Consider the following 22,678-nt stretch of genomic DNA (forward strand, 5'->3'; position numbering starts at 1 on the left):
AACAAATGCTAACTGGAGCAAAAAGTTGTGACTGCACAGCTAAGTCAGCAGCCAGGACCAAGGCTCAGGAACTAACATACTGACCAAGAAAGGAGTATTCTAGAAGAGTCATCTCACTGCCCAAAACTCCCAGTTCATATGGGACTTCTCAGAGAATTGAAAGTTGCTTAAAATCTGATCTCCTCCATTAAAAACAAGATGAAATATACAACTTAGATGTGCATAAAGCTGATTCCCTGGAGACAAATATAACCCAGAAAGCATAATAATGCAAAGCCTAGGTAGCTGAGTTTTTATTTTTCTGTAGCTTCAGAAAGTCAAAACCCTAAGGGGTCTGAATCCAAGGTTCATTTATTCTTAATAAGCTCTTTTCCAGGGGCACTGTCAGCCTCCGGCTAAAGACAATACCGACAGCAGCTGGGTAGCTGGATTCCAGAGAAGAGTGGGGATCTAATTGAGATAAGAAATATAAGCGTTGATTCATGTCAGCATTTGTGAATGCCTGGACCCCACATCTTACATTTTTAAAGTTCATTCAGCATAGATTCTCTGGCCCCCTAAGAGAGAGCACTTCTTTGTGTTAATCAAGATGGCACTAGAGACAAGCAACAACATGCAGTTCCTCACATCTTCCCCTTCACTCCACCATCCACAGATCTCTGCCATAGCTGCTAGAGAGCTGGCCTGGCCCACAGGGTGTGTGGTAGGGAGGTGGGGGATTGGGGGTGTAGTGAGGGGGAATGGAGTGCAGGCAGCCCAACCCCGCTCAACCTGCTGTCTCCTGGTCATAAGAGTCTTCAATCCACACTGAACTCACATTTCACTCCTCTCTCAGGGATTTAGGTATTTTCTCCTTGAAGATTCCAGTCATATTGGACTCCTTGTCTTAGTGAAGGATCTGGGATGGCAATTTAACATCACTCTGGCCAGCTTGTAAGGCCCCCATCCTAAAACAGATCTGGCTCAAATCACCATTATAGGGTGCCCAGACTTAGTAATTCAAACTATCTTTCCTGTTCTTTTGGTCAGCCCTAGCTGTAACAAAAATAATGGAGACTCAGGTTCGATCCCTGGTGCCTGCCCAAGCAAAAAAAAAAAAACACAGGGCCAATATCAACAGCACAGATGGTGTCAAAGGAGTAGAGTGGAGGTAACCAGCTCACCAAGGCATTGCAATTCTGCTTTAGGTGGCCCTGGGTTGTGTTTCCCAGGGCCACCTGGAAGAGAGTTTCTGGGCTGAGGATGTATCAAAAGCAGACAGAACACACATTTTTGGTGAATATAGCAGGGTAGCAATTCTAAATTAAGGAGACTTTTCTGATTTCTGGTTCCCGCCTCTCTTCAGAATAGGTCAAATACATTCTTATGGCTCTAGGAGGTTCTGGGGTTCTAGTACAGTCATTTGCTTTCCACTGAACCCTGAATTCCATAGTCTCCCAGGGTGCTTTGCCAGAGGCCCACAATCAAGCACTGGGCTAAAAATTTGGCCAAATTGTCCTCCAATTGCTGGCAACATGGCTAATTCAAGGTATGTGCAATCAAATAAAAGCATTCTATAAGCTATAAGGTAATTTAAACTGCAGCCCATTCATGTGGTAGACATCACAGAATGGTCAGACTGAGCTCTCATACCTGGCATTGACCCTTTGGTTCCAGGAAGGGCAGTTCTCTGTGTCCAGGAGCAGATGGGGCAGCAGGCACTGTCCCTGCAGTCTGGCCTTGCCATTACTGACCAGACGGATCAATCAGGTCTCAGATGGATCCCAAAGGCAAGATGCCTCCCTGCAACAGCCCTAAGATCTTTTCCAGGGCTCAATTTCCTTTCCTTAAGTTTGCTTCATCAGAAAAAGGAGCATATTTCCTTCTGCCTGTGCTACTCCTATCTTGGTACAGCAAAGTATAGTAGCATATTTTTTTATTGCATTTAAGAGATACAGACAGCCCAAGGTTACATTTGTTGGATAATTTTAAATTTAAAATTTTCATTAAAAATTTATTCCCCAACTCTTGGTAAACATATTCTGCTGCATAACAGAACTCCACAAATTTAGTGGCATAATACAACAATAATTTATTATTATTCGCTCTCATGGTTCTGGGGGTAGGCTCAGCAGGGCAGTTCTTATTCAAGGTCTCTCTTGCAATTGCAGGCAGTGGTAGGGCTGGAGCTGTCTCAAAGGCATTCTCTCTCCTATGTCTGGTGCCTGGCTAGAGAAACTAGAACAGTTGGGACTCCTAGGATATCTCTCTCTCTGTGTGTCTCTCCATGTGGCCTCTTCAGCATAGTGGCTTCAGGGTAGCCAGGCTTCTTATATGATTCAAAAAGTACACAACCAGGCAGAAATTTTTATTCCTAGCCTGAGAAGCTATGTAGCATCACTTCCATGACATGCTGTTCATTAGAAGTGAGCCACTAAGACCAGCTCATATTCAAAGGCAGTAGAATTAGATTTCACCTTTTGATGGGAAGAGGATCAACATGACACTATGCCATACTTTAACTCATTTTCCAGATTTTTTAGCTGATTGCAACTACTGAATCCAGATGATAGTCATCTGGCTTCTTCCAGGTTGGGTCATGCTAATTGTATGTATAAGTTGCAAAGATATTCAACCAGAGGCAGGTCAGTGCCAACAAGGGAAGTTTTGTTTTTCAATTTCCATGTGTGAACGCTATTTATATTGTTGGGAAAGGAATAAATTAATATTTTGCAAGCTATATAAGGAGCCACAAAAGGAAATTTGACTTAATGGGTGCCATAGTTGAGTTATCCCACTTATGTTTTAGTTCCTATTCAAGATTTGTTGAGCATCTAACTGGCTCACCACATAATCAAGCTCTATTTGAGGATTGTAGCTCCAAGAAAAAGAAAAACTGATGGGGTAGGAAATTTCTTGAAGAAATGAACATATGTCTTCACCAGTGTTTTGGTTTGGTAAAGTACAGCCACACAAATGCAATATACCAGAAATGGGTTGACTTTTACAAGGGGATTCATTAACTTAAAATTGACACTTCTTAGGCCATGAACATGTTCAACTCAAGGTATCAACAGGACAACGCCTGGTATTCATAAGCAAAGCTCTCCAGAAGGAGAAGAGTATAGGAAATCTCTGGTAATCAGGGATTGCTGAGACTTTTCATCTATTTCATAGAGTCATAGTTTCAGGGACCTAAGTGGTAGGATTATGGCACTGACACGAAAGGAGTAACAGGGAACAACTGATCTGCCCTTTAACAATTAACTATGAATGGATTTTTCCAGACTACAAGATGATGGTGAATAGCAATGGAAATCCATAGATACTGCATGAAAAACTCTCTTCATTTCAAATAAACAAATGCAAGCATGCAATATGAAGTCTAAAATAAGTATTGCAAACAAGGGAAAAGGAATATGCTCCTGAAGATTCAGAGAAAGACCATACTTCTAAAAATGATCCTTCACTAAGAAAATTTTAGACTTTTTTTTTTCTCAGTTCTTAGCAGGATGCAAGATTATATCATCTTTATGTGACAGAGGGTGATAAAGAAAGAACAGATGGGGAAAAAACCAGATACAAAAGGGTAAGATGAACAAGTATTATAAGGAAGCATACCAACGTAGTAGCAGAATTAAATTTTACACTGTATGACTGGAAAAGTATTTGCAAGCCCCCTTCAGGGAATGGTGAGAGTGGGGAGAAATTCAACTTTCCCAAGTTGAATTCTTGATATTCTCACACACAGTGTGGACAACCAAAACTATAGACTGAGCCTCCAGTCTTGGGGTGTGTTCACATGAAACTTAACCCCACAAAAGATAGGTCAAGTCTACTTAAAATTTAGGCCTAAGAGTCACCCCCAAGAGAGCCTCTTTTGTTGCTCAGATGTGGCCTCTCTCTCCAGCCAACATGACGAGCAGTCTCACCACCCTACCCTTCTCTGCGTGGGACATGACTCCCAGGGGTGTGGACCTTCCTGGTAACATGGGACAAAGATCCTGGAATGAGCTGAGACTCAGCATCAAGGGACTGAGAAAAACCCTAGAATGAGCTGAGAATTAACATCAAGAGACTGAGAGAACCTTCTCGACCAAAAGGGGCAAGAGTAAAATGAGGCAAAGTGTCAATGGCTGAGAGATTCCAAACAGAGTCGAGAGGTTATCCTGGAGGTTATTCTTACACATTAAGTAGATATCACCTTGTTGTTCAAGATGTAGTGGAGAGGCTGGAGGGAATTGCCTGAAAATGTAGTGCTGTGTTCCAGTAGCCATGTTTCCTGATGATGATTGAACAATGATATAGCTTTCACAATGAGATTCTGTGAATGTGAAAACCTTGTGTCTGATGCTCCTTTTGGCTACTATATCAACAGAAGAGTAGAACATATGGAATAAAAATAAAAACAGGGGGAACAGATGTTAAAATAAATTCAGTTTGAAATAGTGGTAGGTGAAGGCGAGGGGTAAGGGATATGGTACGTATAGTTTTTTTCTCTCTCTCTCTCTATTATCGTTTTATTTCTTTTTCTGTTGTCTTTTTATTTCTTTTTCTAAATCGATGCAAATGTACTAAGAAATGATGAATATGCAACTATGTGATGATATTAAGAATTACTGATTATATATATAGAATGGAATGATTTCTAAATGTTTTGTTTGTTAATTTTTTTTAATTAATAAAAAAAATTTTCCATTAAAAAAATTTTACACTGTACAAAGCAGAACTTACACCATGAAATTTGAATTTGTGGTATGGAAGAAAATATGGGGAAGATTTCTCAGAACACAGAGAAAAATGAAAAAAAAGAGAGAAAAAATGATAAGTTAAAAAATACAACTGAAAGAAAACTTTCTTGAGCTAGATAGACTTGAGTAATCAGATTGCATTACAAGTCAAATTATTAACAAACGACCCATCCCTAGACACATCCTAATGACATTTATATAATAAATTAAAAACCCTTCAAGCATCCAGATAGAAAGCACAAGTAACCCACAAAGGAATAAAAATCACATGTCTTTGCCAGTGTTTTGGTTTGGTAAAGTACAGCCACGTAAATGCAGTATACCAGAAATGGGTTGACTTTTACAAGGGGATTTATTAACTTAAAATTGATAGTTCTTAGGCCATGAAAATGTCCAACTCAAGGCATCAACAGGGCAATGCCTGGACTCTGGAGACAAGCAGCCAGCCCCCAGGATATCTCTGTCACATGGGAAGGCACATGGCAACTCTGCTGGTCCTTTTCTCCAGGGTTTTGTTGCTTTCAACTTCTGGCTTCAGTGGTATCTTTTCTCAGCTTCTCTGGTGCTCTTCTCTGTGAGCTTCACTTAATTTCATCTCTTAACTTCTGTATGTATTTTATCCTCTTTTAAAGGACTCCAGCAAAAGGATCAAGACCCATCTTGAATGAGGTGGGTCAAATCTCAATGGAAATAACCTAATCAAAGGGCCCACCCACAGCTGGTCTACACCCACAAGAATGGATTAAATGACGATGGCCTTTTCTGGGGTACATAGCTTCAAACTACCACAAACAGTAAATGCAGCAGGAACATGGAAACAACAGTCTTGGAGAAGAACAAACAGCTTCTCCAAGCCTATGCTTGCTCTCCTCAAATGAGGTTGAAGATAAATCCACCATGTCTGTCATCTCTGTTATCATCAGCCAGTGTCCTCTGTATAAATCCTGTCCACCATCATCTCTGCATCCACCATCTGTACTCTTTGCCCCAGACCAGCCCTACCCTCCTCAAGATCCAGTCTGATGCACTATAACCAGTCAACTCCCCTATATCCTCAGCCTCTTCTTAGAGAAAAACTTCCTCCCTCTTGCCTTCACTGAAGCCAGGATCTCCCTTGACACCACCATCCTGGCAGCCTTCACAAGTGGGAGCTTTATACTCTGTCACTGCCCAAGTGTTCAGGGTGGGAGGGGAGCTGATGTTCTCTTTGTTTTCCATGCTGCTCCTAGACCTTTACTCATCCACATCTAATTAATACACCAACCCCAACCCAAACACACACCTTAGGGTTTGTGCCATTCAGTTGCACTATCTTCCCAGACTCCTTATTCTTTTCATATCCTGAACTCCTAGTCATACCTCTTTATTTGTTGAAGGTTTGGCACCTGTGTTAGTTTGCAAGCTGCCAGAATGTGATATACCAAAACTGGAACAGCTTTTAAAATGGGTAATTCAGTAAGTTACAAGTTTCTAGTTCTAAGCCTATAAAATTGTCCAAGCTAAGGCACCAACAAGATGTTACCTTCATTCAAGAAAGGCCAGTGGGTCAGGAACACCTGTCAGCTGGGTAGTCATGTGCCTGGATCTGCTGGTCCCTTGCTCCTGGACTCCATTGCCTTCAGCCTCTGTTTCTGTGGGGCTTCCTCACTTTGCTTCTCCAGGGCTGGCTTTCATCTCTTGGCTTCCCCTGGTGCTCTCCAGGTTCTGGCTTGCTTAACATCTCATGGCAATGTCTGCTGGGCTCCAAGCATCTCCAAACATCTGTGTCTCTGTTCTCCAAGTGTCATCATCTATGTCAGCGTTGTTCTAAAATTTCTATCAGCTCCATCATTTCTGACTCTCTCCAAAATATTTCCTCTTTTAAAGGATTCCAGTAACTAAGCAAGACCTGCCTGGTATGGGTGGAGTCACATCTCCATATGATCAAAAGTTAATACCCACAATTGGGCATGTCACATTGCCATGGAGAAAATCTAATCAAAATTTCCAACCCACAGTATTGAAACAGGACTAAAAGAAACGGTTGCTCCTTACAAGATTGGATCAGGATAAAAGATGGCTTTTCTTGGGTGTATAATACTTTCTGACCAGCACTGCACCTAATTTACATGTTTCCTCCTGACCCTACACAGTAGTGTTTTTCTACTCCAACAGAGTCAGCCACTCTCATTCCCGTTACTGGCCTAATTCCCAAAGGACTAATTCCTATTAAACATCCCACTTTTTGCCATTGTCTCCTATTCTCTCAGCTCTTTAACTACTTTCACTGGCACTCCTCTTAGACCTCATTGGGACACTAAATCCATCTTGTCTACCAATCTCTATGTCCACCTTTCCTTTCTCTTTTTCTTTTCTTTTCCCCGTGCCCAGTAAAGAATCCATAGTCTATCACTTAACACTACTTATCAATACCCTAACTTCTTGGTCCCTTCTTCATCACTCCCATCTGGCCAAGCCGCAACTCTAGATGAGTCAAACCATTTACTTTCTCCATGCCTGCATCCAAGCAGCCCAGTGGTGCTAGAGGACACCTGATAGGGTAGACTAGTTCCATTCATTCATGATCTCCGCTGGGCCTCAAGTCCATTCAGAAATCCTATTCTCCACCACAACTCTTTCAAACATAGTCTTTAAACCTCTGACCTTTAGCCCTATCCTCTTCATACACAGACAAACTCTCTTTTCCTTCTCAGCAGAAGACTTTGTGTCCTAGTTGACAGAGAAAATAGAAGCCATCAAAAGGGAACCATCTCATCTTCCTGCTGCCTAACAGATCACCTGGCCCCTACTCCTTCTTTCATTTTACAGTTAGAAACCAGCCTCAACTCCTAAGTCCAAAACCACTCATGCTCTTCTTCCTTCACAGGAATCTTAGACTATCAATTTTCCTTTTAATATCCAACCTCTGCCTCTCAACTGGATAAACCTCACTAGCCTTTAACCAAGCTCAGATATCTTCCAACTTAATACCTTTCCTTCACCCCATGTGGCCACTTCTCAGTCCCTCTGCTTTCCTTAACAACAAAAATTCTCAAATTCTCTATTCTCACTTCTATTCTCACCTCCCACTCGTTCATTCTCTAGCCCACTCTAATCTGGTTTCTGTGCACTTTATTTCACTGAAACAGCTCTTATTAAGATTGCCAACGATTCCCCGTATCACTAAATCCCACCGTAAATTTGGATTTGAACCTCTCAGCAGCACTCAGCTGTTGACCTCCTTCAAAAATCTCACTTTCCTTGGCTTCCATGACCTACCAAACACCTGACTTTCTTCCCACCTCTCTAACAGCTTCCCCAATAATTCTTTCTCAGGTTTACTCTCCTCTGGCAGACCAAGAAATGTTGAAGTTCCTCAAGGCTTGGTTCAGAGTCCTCTTTTCTCATTGTACTCATTCCCTAGGCAATCTTATCCACCCCCATAGCTTTATTTATCACATACATGCCACTGACTAACAGAATCAGATTTTTAGTTTGACCACTCTTTGGGTCTGGAGCTGTGGAGCCACTGTCTACTTAACGTCTCCATTAAACATTTCAAATCACAGTCAAATTCAATCCATCCAACTAAATAGATGATGTTCTCTCCAAACCTGGCTCTCTTCCTGTGCCACCTCCGTAGCTATCACCATCATCATACCATCATGCCAGAATATCAGAGCTGTCTTTGACACATTCCTCACCCTTACCCCCCTTATCCAATCTGTCACCAAGTCCTGAATCTGCTATCAGAAGAAGGATTGCTTTACTATATTTCATATGACTTTTCCCATTATATTTTTTCTCTCCTTTTATTGTGCCATGAAATGGAGGTCTTGAGCCATAGTCCTCACTCCACAGCTGAGATAGAATTGCTTATCTTAATAACTTCATAAAATAATAATGCTGTTCCAGTCCTTGTTAATAATGATCAAACTTCATGTGCCTTAGATGCTGCCCTGGGAACAATCCTAGAAAAATCTTTTTTTCCTCCACAAAAGATAGTTGTAGAAAGAACATATTGATCATTCGTTGTGAAGGAAATTGAGATAAGATTTGCTATTTTAAAACTCATATAGTTTTTTTTTGTGTGTTAAAGCGTAACAAACCAGATGCTATCTTTTCATTACACATGTTTAAAAATCATTTTTCATCTAATATCTGTGAAGGCATCTGTGTTACTGATCCTTAAAAAATCAATATATAATTGAAATATGTTTTTAAATATACATGAAAAGACAGTTACACCACAATGATAGCAGTTGCTGTATCTAAATTTATTTATTCATTCAAACAAATATCTTTTGAGACCCTACTATGAGACATGCTAAGGATGGAATAGTGAACAGAAAGGATAGTAGAATTCTAGCTGCTTTATCTCTATTTTACACTTCATGATAATGTATACTTTCTATAAACTTGAGCATTTCTCATGCTTTGGAGTGTATTGCCATTAAGCTATTCATAATATTCTTTTGTAATATTCTTAAATTTAACTACGTCTGTGGTTTTGTTCCCTATTTCATTCTTGATATTGTTTATTTGTGCTTCTTTTTATCTTAAGTAATTTCACCAGGGATCTGTCAATGTCATAAGACTTTTCAAAGAAAAACTTTTAGTTGTGCTGTCTCCCTTTATAGTTTTATCTCCCATTTCATTCATTTCTGTTCTCTTGTTGATGATCCTCTTGACATCTTGAGGAATTTATTCTATTGTTTTATTAAATTCAGAATTTGGATGCTTAGTTTGTTTATTTTTCAAACTTTCTTCTTTTTAACATAAGCATATAGGCTATAAATTTCCTTCTAAGTACCACAAACATTTAAGGCTATAATTTTCTTTTGAGTACCCTTAAGTACCACAAGGTTTCATATGTAGTATTTCCCTGCATTTAATTCCAAATACAAAAGAATCCTGCATGTAATACACTCTATACATTACCAACAGTTTACAACAACCACAATCTGTCACAGTCTTTACTTTATCTAAATTTTCTAATTAATTCTCAAACAAGAAAACATGGTTTACTAAAGGGAACACCGTGAATAAATACTAATCTGAGCATAAACTCCATCTCTAGGATACAGACTGTCATCAAACAGGCTAAAACAGTATAGCATTCATTCCCTGTGAGGTTATCAATCTCTTAATTTGGCAAATAACTTAATCGTTCTCTTATACTGAATAAAAATTTTTTCCTAAGGAAGTTTGGAAAGTCAATTTCTTGACTGGATCTCATGTATGTCTACATACATATCTGTCAATGTATACAAGTATTTAATAAAAATTTGGTTAGCATTCAATTCAGTTACAGCTTTTTGCTTTAACACACATATTTTCTAAAACCTATAATTTTTTTTGACATATGGGTTATTTATAAGTGTTAAAATTTACAAATGTGAGTTTTCTTATCTTTTTTTAAAAAATTTCTAGTGTATTAGCAGTGATGTCAGAAAGCATGGTCTAAATATTACCAGTTTTTAAATCTGGAAAGACTTGTTTTCTTGCTTAGAATCAACTTTTAAGTAAATGTTTAATAGGAACTTGATAAAATGTATATTTCTACATTTGTAGGGAGGAGTGCTTTATATGGTCATCATTTCAGGCTTGTGACTTGTAGTGTTCAATCTTCGATGTCCTTGTCAATATTTTTGTCTTCTTTATCTACCAATTATTAAGAGTTGTTAAAATCTCTGACTTTGTAGAGCTGCATATTTCTCCTTGAAATTTCATCAATTTAAAACCATGTAATTAGGTAGGTTCTAGATTAAAATTGGTATATCTTCCTGGTGAATTAAAGCTTTTAATATTTAGATACAATCTCTAGTAAAATTTTGGTCTTAGAGTCAACTTTAACTGGTATTTATATAATTATCCCAATTTTATTTTGATTATTGTTTCTTATATATATATTTTGCCTATGCTTTTACTCTCAACTTTTCCATGTTTTTATGTTTAGGTGTCTAATGTAAGTCATTGGCCTTATTTTTATTACTATTATTCAGTGTGACAAACTTTGTCTTTTAACAAAGAATTCATTTTATGTACATTTATTGTGAGGTCCAAATCCTTTGGATCAATTTCATCTTATTTTGCACTTTCTATTTGTTCCCTTTCTTCTGTTTTTCTTTCTTTTTTAATTGCATTTTACCCCTCGTCCTTTCCTTTCTTTCTTTCTACTTGTTTGTACGTTTTACATTCTACTCTATGCTTTTAGTACTTATGCTGAACATATGAACATGCATCTTTAATATAAAGTCTAAAATAAATTGATATCATTATCCTGTTTCTGAACAATATAAGAATATTAGAACAGTAAACCCTCCCCACTTATACACTCACAGTGAAGCATATGCTATTCTCACATAGAATTTGAGTTCTTTCAAATTTCTTGATATTTTAACCCTCCAAATGAGACATTAATGTTATTAATTTACAAATATTTGGTCACATTTACACATATGCTTACCATTTCCTTTGTTCATTATTCCTCCTTGAATTTCAAACCTTACTTCTGGAAAAAAAAGTATTTTTTATTTAACGTATACCCTTTAAAAATTCTTTAATGATGATCTGTGGATAGCAAATCCTTTCCGTTTCAGTTTGTCTGAAAATGACTTTATTTGCCTTCACTTTTGAAAGATAGCTTCACTGAGTATACAGTATGAGATTGCTGCTTATTTTCTCTTGGCTTTTTGAAGATATACCACTAGTTCTAGCTTCTCTTGTTGCTAATGAAAATCAGCTACCTTCTTTATAGATAGCCTATCTTTTACTGTTTCTAAGATCTTTTATTTTGCTATTGTGTTCTGCCATTCCAATGGTAGATAAGTGTATACACATAAGTGTATATACGATGATGTTTATAAATGTATATTTTATTTTAATTACTATGCTTGGGATTCTTTGAGCATGCTGAATATGGGATTGGTACCTGTGATGATTGGGGTCTGGTGTCAACTTGGCCAGGTGATGGTGCCCAATAGCCTGGTCAGGCAAACACTGGTCTAACTGTTACTACTAGGACATTGCAGAAACAGTTGATAAACAAGAAGGCGGTTTATTAAATCATCAGTCAGCTGATGGCAGCTGTGGCTGACTGCATCTATGATTCATTACAGACATACCCCCACAAAGAGATAATCCAATCCATGGATTTGGTTCAATTGGTTTAAGACTTTTAAGGGAGAAGAGAGAATTTTCAGTTCTTCAGCCAGTGAGCTTCTCCTGTCAAGTTCATCAAGACCCTTCATAGAAGTTGCAAGCCTCACAGGCTATCTTACAGATTTGGTACTCTTGCATCCCCACAGTCATTGTGAGACACTTCTATAAATCTTATATTTACAGATATCTCTTGTTGGTTCTTTTTCTCTAGAGAAACAGAATAATACAGTAACTTTTACTATTTCTGAAAAATTTTACTATTTCTGAAATATTATGCTTTCTAAAATTGTCTCTCCTCCATTCTTTCTACTCCTTCTGAGAATCTCATTAGACATATGTTGGAGATATTTTTTTATTGTCAATATCCATTAACCTCTCTTATATTTTCTATCTTCACATCCCTTTATAATTAATTCTATGACATTTATTTAGTTCTCTTTTCCAAATCACTCAATTGTTCCTTAGCAGGGTCTAACCTGCTATTTATCCCATCTTTTCATTTTCTAATTTTCATTATTATATTATTCATCTCTAGAAATTGATTCATTTTCAAATTTGAAAATGTACTGCCCCTTCATATACTTGCAGTAACTCCTTTAATTTCTTTAAACTTTGAACTACTTTTTATTCTATCATTTTAAGATATGCATTCTTTGCTGAGGTAATTACATGGTTGCTGGTTTCTGCTAGTCTCCTTCTCATCTTGTCTCCTTAGAGATTTACATCTGTAAGATTTATACCTGTAAGCTCATATTCCTTGGAACTTTATCTGCAGTATTCTTTGAGGCCTGCATTTAAAGTAAGTTCCTCTGGAAGGAATTTGCATTTGCCCCTACCAAGTACTTGGGGCACAACCCATCCAGGACCACTTTAAACTAAAATTTCAATTTTTTTTAGTCAAAAAATAACATGAATTTAGCCCTAAACCTTTTAAAATATAATCACATGGTGTTTGGGTTTGCTAAAGCTGCCAGAATGTAATATAACAGAAACGGAATGACTTTTATAAAGAGGATTTATTAAGTTGCAAGTTTACAGTTTTAAGGCCATAAAAATTGTCCAAACTAAAGCATCCAGAGAAAGATATCCTGACTCAAGAATGGCTAATGGGTCCGGAACACTTCTGTCAGCTGGAAGGCATGTGGCTGACGTCTGCTGGTCCTTTGGTTTCTGTTTTCAAACAATTTCTCCAGGGGCATTTCTTTCTGCATCTCAAATGTCTGTGTCTCTCTTGTTGGCTCTGTTGGCTCTGTCACTTCTGTCAGCTCTGTCAGCTCTCCAGTAACGTTTCCCCTTTTAAAGGACTCCAGGTAAACTAATCAAGGCCCACCTTGAACAGGCAGAGTCAAACGTCCAACTAATCAAAAGGCCACACCCACAATAGATGTATCACATCTCCATGGAAACAATACAATTAAAATTTCCCACCCTAAACAATAGGTCTGTTCCCACAAGATTGGATCAGGATTAAAATATCGCTTTTCTGGGGTACATAATAATTTCAAATCGGCACACATGGCTTAAGACCTTATGTTATTTCTTGTCCCCAAGACTTTTAAGCCAAGACTCTAGGTTACAGGGATCAACAGATATCCTCAGGTAAATACCAGCCCCAGGCATGTGTTCTCTCTAGATGAATTCTTCTCTGTCATTTTGTCTCAGATATATTATCTTGGTTTCCCTCAATTCAACTGTACATTACAAATAATAATTTTTCCTCTTTCACTCAGCATTTTTAGGTGTGCTGTATCAAGTGGAGGTTTTTCAAGCATTTACTCTGCCATATTTCCAGAATCTGAACCATTTTATACTTTTCTGTTTTTTACATTTCTGACAAAAAGCATGTTTTATTAAAAGTTTAAAACCAGATTTTTCGCAAAAGGAGTATATGTCATTTTGAATATGGCATATGATTACAGAAACACTGAAGCATATGCACACAAAAGGATTAGAAGGAAATATGCAAAAAGCTAATAATGGTTTATCTAGGTGGGAGAATTATAGACCATTTTCTCCTTCAACTTTTCTGAATATTACAATTTTTATAATAAACAGTTACTTATTTTATAATAGAAAACAAGAAAACTGTTTTTAAGAAAAGGAATGAGAGCAAGAGACAGAAAATGGTATAATATCAAGAAACCATCCATGTACTGCTCTTGAAAATTATAAAAATCAATTCCCAACAATATTAACTCACAGCACTGCTTCAATCTGACCTCAGCTATGATCTTAGCATATCTTCCCACTAGTTCCAGATCATTCGAAAATCAGAATGATTCTTTGCCTAATGCATTTATGTTGGCATATGCTGAAACCAGGGTACATCTACTACATTAGAAAGACTTCAACATAGATAAAAATCTCCAAAATTTAATTCCCAACAGAAACATTGTGCTTATATAGCATAGGAGAAACATATTCTCCCATCCTTCTAATTCTGGGGCTCTGGGAAATCCTAATAGTCAGATTAACAAGGTTTTAACCTGTCAGAAATCACACTGAATCCCTGTCATTAGTGTAGTACACAAGTTTCAGGCTTCCTGGCACAAAGGGAGAGGAAGCTGCAGATATTGAGATTCATTCTTACTTATCAGTGTCCAGGTCACTGAGGACATGATGGGACTGAGATATGGGGGAGCTCCTCTGGTCTTTCCTCACCTCCCAAAATGCAGGGCATTCTTTATGTGTTGTCAATTAAGAAAGGGAAAATGATCTGGGGCATAGGGTCTTCAGCTATCTCTCTTCACTTTCAGACTTAGAGGATTGGTACCAGTGATCATGGTTTCCAACAGGGTCTGTTTGATAACAGAGTTAGCCATAACCAAGAGAACCCACCCATTCTCAGGCAAAGAGTTCTCTACAACCTCCTAATCTCTTGGTACATCTGCTCTGATTTTGGTTATTATTGCCCAGCCTTGATTCTAATACTTTCACTTCTATTCCCAAATGGGAATAGGGATTTTCAGAATAGGACTTCAAACTTTTCTTAAATGGCCAAATAGTAACTATTTTAGACTTTGAAAGCTTGAAGGTCTCTGTTGCAACTGCTCACCATTGCTAACATAGAGCTAAATCTGCCATAGACATTAGTAAACAAAAGTGTGTGGCTTTATGGTATGCCAAGCCCCAACCAAAGTATTCCTGTAAACCTGAAGAATACCGAAGCTCTATCTGAGACTCTATAAAAGTTTTCCTCACTAAGTTTATTTTTCAGCAACCTAAAATCTCCAGATGGTTCCTAGGTCAGATAAGCTCTGAAACCTAGAGTTACCAGTCTCTCCAAGAACATCAACCAGTGCAACCCCATACCCCATAATGTTGACACCCCCTTTCAACATGAAGTTAGAATGGTCATTTGCCAAAATATCCCTAAAGATTGGAAGAGTCAACGGAGAAGTAAGAGTTGTAACAGAGAAAATGGAATTTAACAAATGAGTATTACTACTGTATATTGATATTTCTTTTCAGTCTCTAGTGTCTTAGAGCAGCTAGAAGGAAATACCTGAAATTGCAGAACTGTAACCCATATCATACTTTAAAATTTGCTCTATAACTCCTTGTTAAAAATGTACTTTGAAATTTATCGCTTTTTTTTGTATATATGTTATATTTCACAATAAATGTTTTTTAGAAAGTGTGAGGGCTGTATTCCGATAAAACTGTGTTTATAAAAACGAGTGACATTCTGCAATAGATTTGTAGGTCTTTGTTTGCTGGTTTTTGCCCTAGAATTGTACATATGGTATACAGAAAGATTCATGGCTTATTGTCCCAACTTACCATGGTACCATGTTTCTCCTCTACCACCAAAGAGAAAGCAAGATAGCTCCTAAGCACAGTTTATTCTATTTTTCACTCTTTAAATGTATTTGACCATGTTAAAGGAACAGTAAACAAACCTTCAGGCTGTGGGTTATAAAATGCCTCCTGGCAAAGGAGGCATACAAGGTAGACACTCAATGCTGATACAATCACACTGTAGGAATGTGCAGCTTGGAGAATGAGACTTTACAGGAAATAGGACAGGAAAAAGAGGCCTAAGCCTTGACCAACCCATTTGGAACAAGTTTCCTTCTGCCTCCATGTTCCAATAAGCTACCAGAACAGAACTCACATAACAGCTGCCATTTCCCTTTTTGGGGGGACATAAATTCCCAATGTCCTTCAAACACTTTGGAACATCTGGTTTTACTTGGTGTTGCCCAATTCTCAAATTGTTATGTTGTTAATAAAGCTCTCTTCTCTCTATTTTTAGTAACAAGGCTTTTGACAGTTTTGGCATCAGAAGTGGGATCCATAGAGCCTCTGAGGGCTCTGCCGTACACAGGTGCTGGTACCAGCCGAGCCACTTAGGCTGTCTGTCTCCTCCACCTCTTCAAAGGCAAGAGGTAAGTTCTCTTGGATCCAAGCTCCACTCGCATTGCAGCTCTTTGAGCTTTATTTTCAGTTTGTTTCTTGAGTTCAGAATTTAGATAATTGTTTACTTTCCTGAACATGGGTACAGTGATTCAAAAAAGGCTTCTGAACTCCCTTTGGAGACTCTGGCACCACATGTTCAAATACTTTGGTGCTCATTCATGTTTGTTTTTTAATCACCTGGCAAAATTTCATCCAGGATATTCTATCTAATCAATAGCCAATTGCAGGATCCTTATCATTATATAAATTTCTGTTTTTATGACCACAATTGGAAAATTGCAGTTCTAAAATAAATCAGCTACACTGAGTACTTATTTTGATTGATATTCAGAGGCTCAAATGGGTTCAAGATGCTAAAATTGCATCCCTAAAAGACATGGTCTCTAAATTATCTCAAGCTAATCAGGAAATATAATCCCAAATGCACATGCCAAGTCCTCCTGGGTCCATACCTTTTGCTCTACCACCTCAATATCCTCCTTTTCCAGCTTATCCCTCTAAGCCCACCATCTCTTCCTCTTCTTCACTATTCAAACTTCCTCTCCACCCTGAGCCCCATCTTCAAATGCCTTTCAAGATAAAACCTGCAGAAAACATGAACTCTGATGACATTCATCAGTCTGACCAAATTACCTTCACCCCTCTGGCCAAGGCTGAACCCCAGGCCATAGCGCTAAAGAATTCCCTAAGCCAAAGGAAGACTTAAAATTTTACTGAAGAATTTTACATCTTAATTCAGGCCTGCCTGACCTTCATCAATTCATTCATATGCTAGTCAGGGCTGGAGAAGCCCAAAATTGGATTAGAATGGCAAATTGGAAGGACTGAAGAAAGATATGGCCATCAAAGCTTCCCTTGCTCTGTCTAAATTGAGCTAAAGTCATGTCTCAACAATTGTTAGATACTTTTCCTAAGGCCTTTCCCCTCAAGATTGATTGCACCAAGGTCCAAGGCTGCAAGCAGGGTAAAGATGAACCTGTCTTTGATTTTCAAGAAAGACTAGCAAAAACATTCGCTGAACACTCTGGTGAACCCAGAGCAAGAATAGTTTTTAATGCTGTTTGTTAATGGACTAAAGGCCAACCTTGCTACCTTAGTACAAAGGCACAGACTTGATTGCAAAACAGTCCCCATTATCAAGTTCACAAACTTGACTGAACAGTTAGCACACATTAGAGAAACTGAAAAAGCCATTAAATAAGTCAATTACGTGCTTTACAATTACAACAATTGCAGGCCCCTCTTAAATCATCCCGTACCCCAACATCTCCTGAGGACTGTCATTATGGCAAAAAACTGAGGCACTGGAAAAAGGACTGCTTCGAATTAAAAAGCATCATGACAATGCTGTCAATCCACGTCCTCCACCATGTAACACACATTAACTTTGCTCCGAGGGCACTTTTGGGTTGCCTTCAGTCCTTACACTTGACCAGCAAAGGGAAACAAAGCTCAAAATTAATGGAGAAACTTGCACTTTCTTAAATGATACTGGTGCTACTCTCATTGCTATTAATCCCTCCCTGTTGAAGCAGCCCATAACTAACACATGCCGTAGATATTGTGGGGATCTCTAATCAAGTTTAAATCACTTCTAAATTGGCCCAATCTCAATTATCCTAGGGCTATTCACAGAAATGCATTCTTTCCTACTCTGTGATATTGCCTCAGTTACCCTATTAGAAAGAGATCTCCTAAGTAAATGGAAATGTGATCTCAAGTTTAATGAAAAGGGAGAAATAATTTTATTCCTACCTATTTTAGTTTGTAGAAGATGCCAGAATGCAATGTACCAGAAACAGAATGACTTTTTAAAAGGGGAATTTATTAAGTTGTAAGTTTACAGCTGTAAGGCCATGCCAATGTCCAAACTAAGGCGTCCAGGGAAAGATTCCTTGATTCAAGAAAGGCCAATGGGTCCAGAACACCTCTGTCAGCTCCACGACAGATTCAAACTGGCACGCTACCTGACGCAGAATCCCCTTTAGACCAAGAACTGCTATGTCACCTGCATACACTGGGCCTAGAAACTGATTCCACCTTAGAACAACCAATAGACACTAATTTCCTTCTCTCCTTTCCTGAGAAGCTATGGTCTCAATCCCTGTGGATGTAGGAAAAACTTCAAAGTGCAGAATCAATTTGACCCCTCCAAGCCCCATCCCAAACTCTCCCATATCCCTCAAATCAAAAGCTTTTAGAGGTTTAACTTCCATTACTCAGAACATTATACAGAAGGGCTTAATAATCCCACATACTAGCCCCTACAACACTCCCATCCTTCCTGTAGGAAAATCCAAAGGGAAAGGATAGGAATTTGTCCAAGACCTAAGAGCAATAAATAAAATTGTCATTCCTTGCTTCCTTGTGGTCTCACATCTTCAACCACTTCTATTCCAGGTGCCCCTTGGGACTACCATTTCACATAATTGACCTCCCCAGTGCATTCTTTAGCATACCTTGGTAGCCAGTATCTATTTGCATTCACATGGAATGAATTACAATATACCTGGACTGTTATGCCTCAGGGATTCACAGAATCCCCCAGTTATATTTTCCAAGCTCTAAAAATGACTTACAAGGCATAATCTTTATCTCAGGCTCTACTCTTATACAATATATTTGATGATCTACTTGCATATTCCCCTAATGAAAAAATATGTCAGGTTGACTCCCTATGTTTATTACAATAGCTAGCCTTAAAGAGTCATAAAACCTGCAGGGAAAAACTCCATAGAGAGCAGCAGGAAGTCACATATCTTGGGCACATCTTTCCTAATCAGAGGACCCTACTGGTTCCCAAAAGCAATCTCTTCTATACAAGACTTTTCCAAACCCCAGACAAAACAGCAACTGAGGGGATTCTCATTTCCTTGTGGGTATTGTCAGAACTGGATACCAAACCCCTCCTCGTCTAGCTCAACCTCTCCATGAACTCCTAAAGCATACCATCCTGAACTTTTGAGCTGGAATCAAAACCAAATTTATGCCTTTCACAATCCTGAGGAAGCCCTACAAAACACCCCTGCCCTTAGTTTGCCTAACTATGATTCCCCCCCTTCCAGCTGCATGGCCATGAAAGAAAGCAAAATTCCTGAGGAGCATTAACCCAAGAGTATGATGGAATCAAGAGGCCCATTGGATACTGCAGTATGCAATTAGGCTGCGCATATCCGCTTTGACTCTGATTAGCGGCTGCAGCAGTCAGACTAAGTTACTGCAGATATAGTTGTGTAGAATCAACATGTTCTTTATGTCCCTCATGCTGTGGAATCCTTGTTTAATTTAAACTCAACATCTCTCTGCTATCCATCTCACATCTTTTGAACTTATGTTTCTCTTTCCCTCTCATGTGTGCATTCACAAGACCTCCCGCCTAAGCCCTGTCACTCTGCTCCCACTTCCTGATGAAGGAGCACTACATAAACCCTGGTTTCCCCTAAGCCCAACCTCAAGGAAACCTGATAGACAACGTAGATCTAATCTTTACAGATAGGTCATGGTAAATGCTAAGCTGGGTAGGTAGTAACTACTTTAACAGAGGTTCTTAAGAGCAATCCCCTTCCTAAAGAAACTTCCAACCATCAGGCAGAATTAATAGACTTTACTTGATCTTACTAAATATCTAAAGGGTTAAGAGCAAACATTTACACTGATAGCAGATTTGCCTTGAGTGTAGTACTTGATTTTGGTATGCTCTGCAAACAAAGATGGTTCCTTACCTCCCCTGGACTGCCATTAGGAACCAAAAGCATGCAGCTAACCTGCTAGAAGCTCTTTTTGCTCCCCAAGGCTATTGCAGTTGTCAAAGTTAAAGATTACACCCTGAAGCCCTCTGTTCAGATGAAAGCAAGGGAAATGTCTTGGCTGATTGGGCTGCTAAGGCAGCAACCTGAGTTTTCTCATACACACACACACACACACACACAAAAAAAAAAAACAACCAAGCTTTGTACACTGGATCACATCCCCCTTGCAAACCTGGTGACCTAGTAAACTATCAAGAAATGGTTACTCCCAAAGAGGAGAGCTTATGGGAGGAATCAGGCTGTAAATTAGACCTTATCAAAAACATCTGGATAGAGCTGAACAATCACCTGGTATTACCAGATGCCCCCAAATTATCAATGTTCTGAGTACTTCATTCACTCACACAACTTGGAACAGCCAAATGATAGAAATAATGGAAAAACACTGGTGGGGATGTTCACCAGGTCTTTACTTCTTGTCAAACATGTCAACACTACAAGCCCAGGAGCCATTAAAATCTTCAAAGGGATATTTTCCTGTACACTAGGGGCCAGTGCTTATCTGACAAATGGACTTTACTCAGCTTCCCCCTTCTCATGGATATTAGCATATATTTATGTGTTAATTACAATCCATATGTCATCTCACTGAGTAGAAGCTTTCCCCTGTAGACAAGCAAGAATATACTTGAAAACATCATTGCAACTTGGGGTTCTTTACCACCAGCCTGGAGAGGTACTAGCACAGTGACAACCTTTCTCCATGATCTAGAGAAGAAAGACCAATTAGAAACAAACAACAACAAAAAAAATGTAGCCAACCTGGGATTTTTCATTTATCAACTCAAAAACTATTTTTAGACCTAAGTGGAACACTATAGAACACAACCCATTAATTGAAAGGCCTGGCATAGACTGGAAATTTCTGAGTAATATATTTTGGTTTCAGGGAATTCCTCAACTTGAAAGAGCAGTCTGAAACATGTCAAAAAACTATTGAGGGCACCTTTAATAATACCAACAAAGAATTAGAGAATTTACGACTCATAGAAAGCCTTGTGAAGGTTTTCCTACAATACTGAAAGCACTTGATATCCTCACAGTTCAGCAAGAAGGGACATGTGCACTCTTGGGGGAACAAAATACTATTTTTATGTAAATCAATCTGGTAAAATTGAATAAAGCATTAACGACATTAAATAGAAGATTCATATACTGCAAGAACTAGGGACTCCAAGGGCTTGGGCTTTACTTAGCTGGTAGAATCTTGGATCTTGGGCAGACTGAACTAGGAGCATATTTCAAATATGTCAATCTTTTCCTCTGTATAATTATCATAGCATCTTTAATCCACTGTTTTATTTCCAGAATAATGCCTACAGTTCAACAATCTCTCACTTTCAAAATCATGCTGGTAAATCAGGCTTTCAATCTTGAGGGCTGCACTTATTATGCCTTACAGGACAAAACCTCTGATAACTACCTTCACTTACTCCCAAATAATATTTCTCTTGTGTCTTTCAGAAATCTTGTCCCTGACCTTTGATGGAATCCATTTTCCTAGTGTTGCCTTGATTGGTCATAGTTCCGTAACATATTTCCTCCTCCATCAGATATGACAGTGGATATTTTCTGCTATGTGGACCCCTAGGATAAGCCCCCTACTATGGTAGAACAGCACAAAATCAATCTGCGTCAGTCATGCTTTCTATGAACGATCTTGATGAACAGAAATTTTAAAAGAAATCTAAATTCACCTTCAAGCCCTGAGTTACAAAATGGCTCCCAGCAAAGGAGATCCAAGGGTGGACACCCCACGCTGAGTAAATCAGACTTCCAGGAATGTGCAGCTTAGAGTACAAGACTTATCGGAAATAACCAAGAAAGAGGCCTAAGCTCGGCCAACCAGTTTCAGACAGGTTTCCTTCTGCCTCTATATTCCAATAAGCTGCTAGAACAGAACTGCCCTGTCAGCTGCCATTTCCCTTTTTATGTGGACTATAAATTCTCAAAACCCCTCAAATGCTTTGGAACATCTTCTTTTATTTGGTATTCATGAATTGTTGTGCTGTTAATAAATCTCTTTTCTTTCTATTTGTAGTAGCAGTTCTTTTGATAAGCATTATAAAAATTGACTACATATCAAAGTTAATGCTTTTAACTTCAGAATAATTTATATGTATGTCAATAATCAATAAATTCCATCAAACATAGCACTGAAATTAATTTTTAAAGGAAGATGAAGAATTATTTAATCTATATATGTATTTATATATATTTAAATACATAAAATGTAAGAGGCAATCATTGTCATTTTCATGAACTGTCAGGATCTATGGGAACATCAAAAATGTTCTCTCTGTGTTGTTTGATATTGGCATAGGACTGGCTATAGCTTTATTCTTTTACCTCAACCTTTCTATATGGTTATAAATTTCCTTGTCTTAGAAGGGTCTGATTTGTATGTATTTACTTATCTTTTTCTTTCTGCTCACCTGACTCCCTCTTCACCTACTCCCATGCTATCACATACCACTGGCTGGTTCCCTTCTGACCTCTTCCTTAAAGCCTCCTCAGACCCAGCACTGACGATTCTTATCTTCATGTTGAATTCCCAGGGCCTAGCACAGTGCC

The 22,678-nt window shown here is 38.5% G+C and overlaps 1 protein-coding gene and 1 long non-coding RNA gene across 3 annotated transcripts in view; one reads left to right on the forward strand and one right to left on the reverse strand.

Moving 5' to 3' along the window:
* Positions 1-21,754, forward strand: part of LOC143651270 (uncharacterized) — a 33,028-nt gene extending 11,274 nt beyond the window's left edge. The window contains exons 2-3 of the long non-coding RNA XR_013159945.1: positions 16,132-16,264; positions 21,569-21,754. This is a non-coding gene — a long non-coding RNA (uncharacterized LOC143651270). The remainder of the gene's footprint in view (positions 1-16,131; positions 16,265-21,568) is intronic.
* Positions 1-22,678, reverse strand: part of LOC143651269 (uncharacterized) — a 216,349-nt gene that overhangs the window by 139,423 nt on the left and 54,248 nt on the right. The window lies entirely within an intron of this gene.

The sequence above is a fragment of the Tamandua tetradactyla genome, chromosome 12 (genome assembly GCF_023851605.1).
Source record: "Tamandua tetradactyla isolate mTamTet1 chromosome 12, mTamTet1.pri, whole genome shotgun sequence".
NCBI classification, from domain to species: domain Eukaryota; kingdom Metazoa; phylum Chordata; class Mammalia; order Pilosa; family Myrmecophagidae; genus Tamandua; species Tamandua tetradactyla.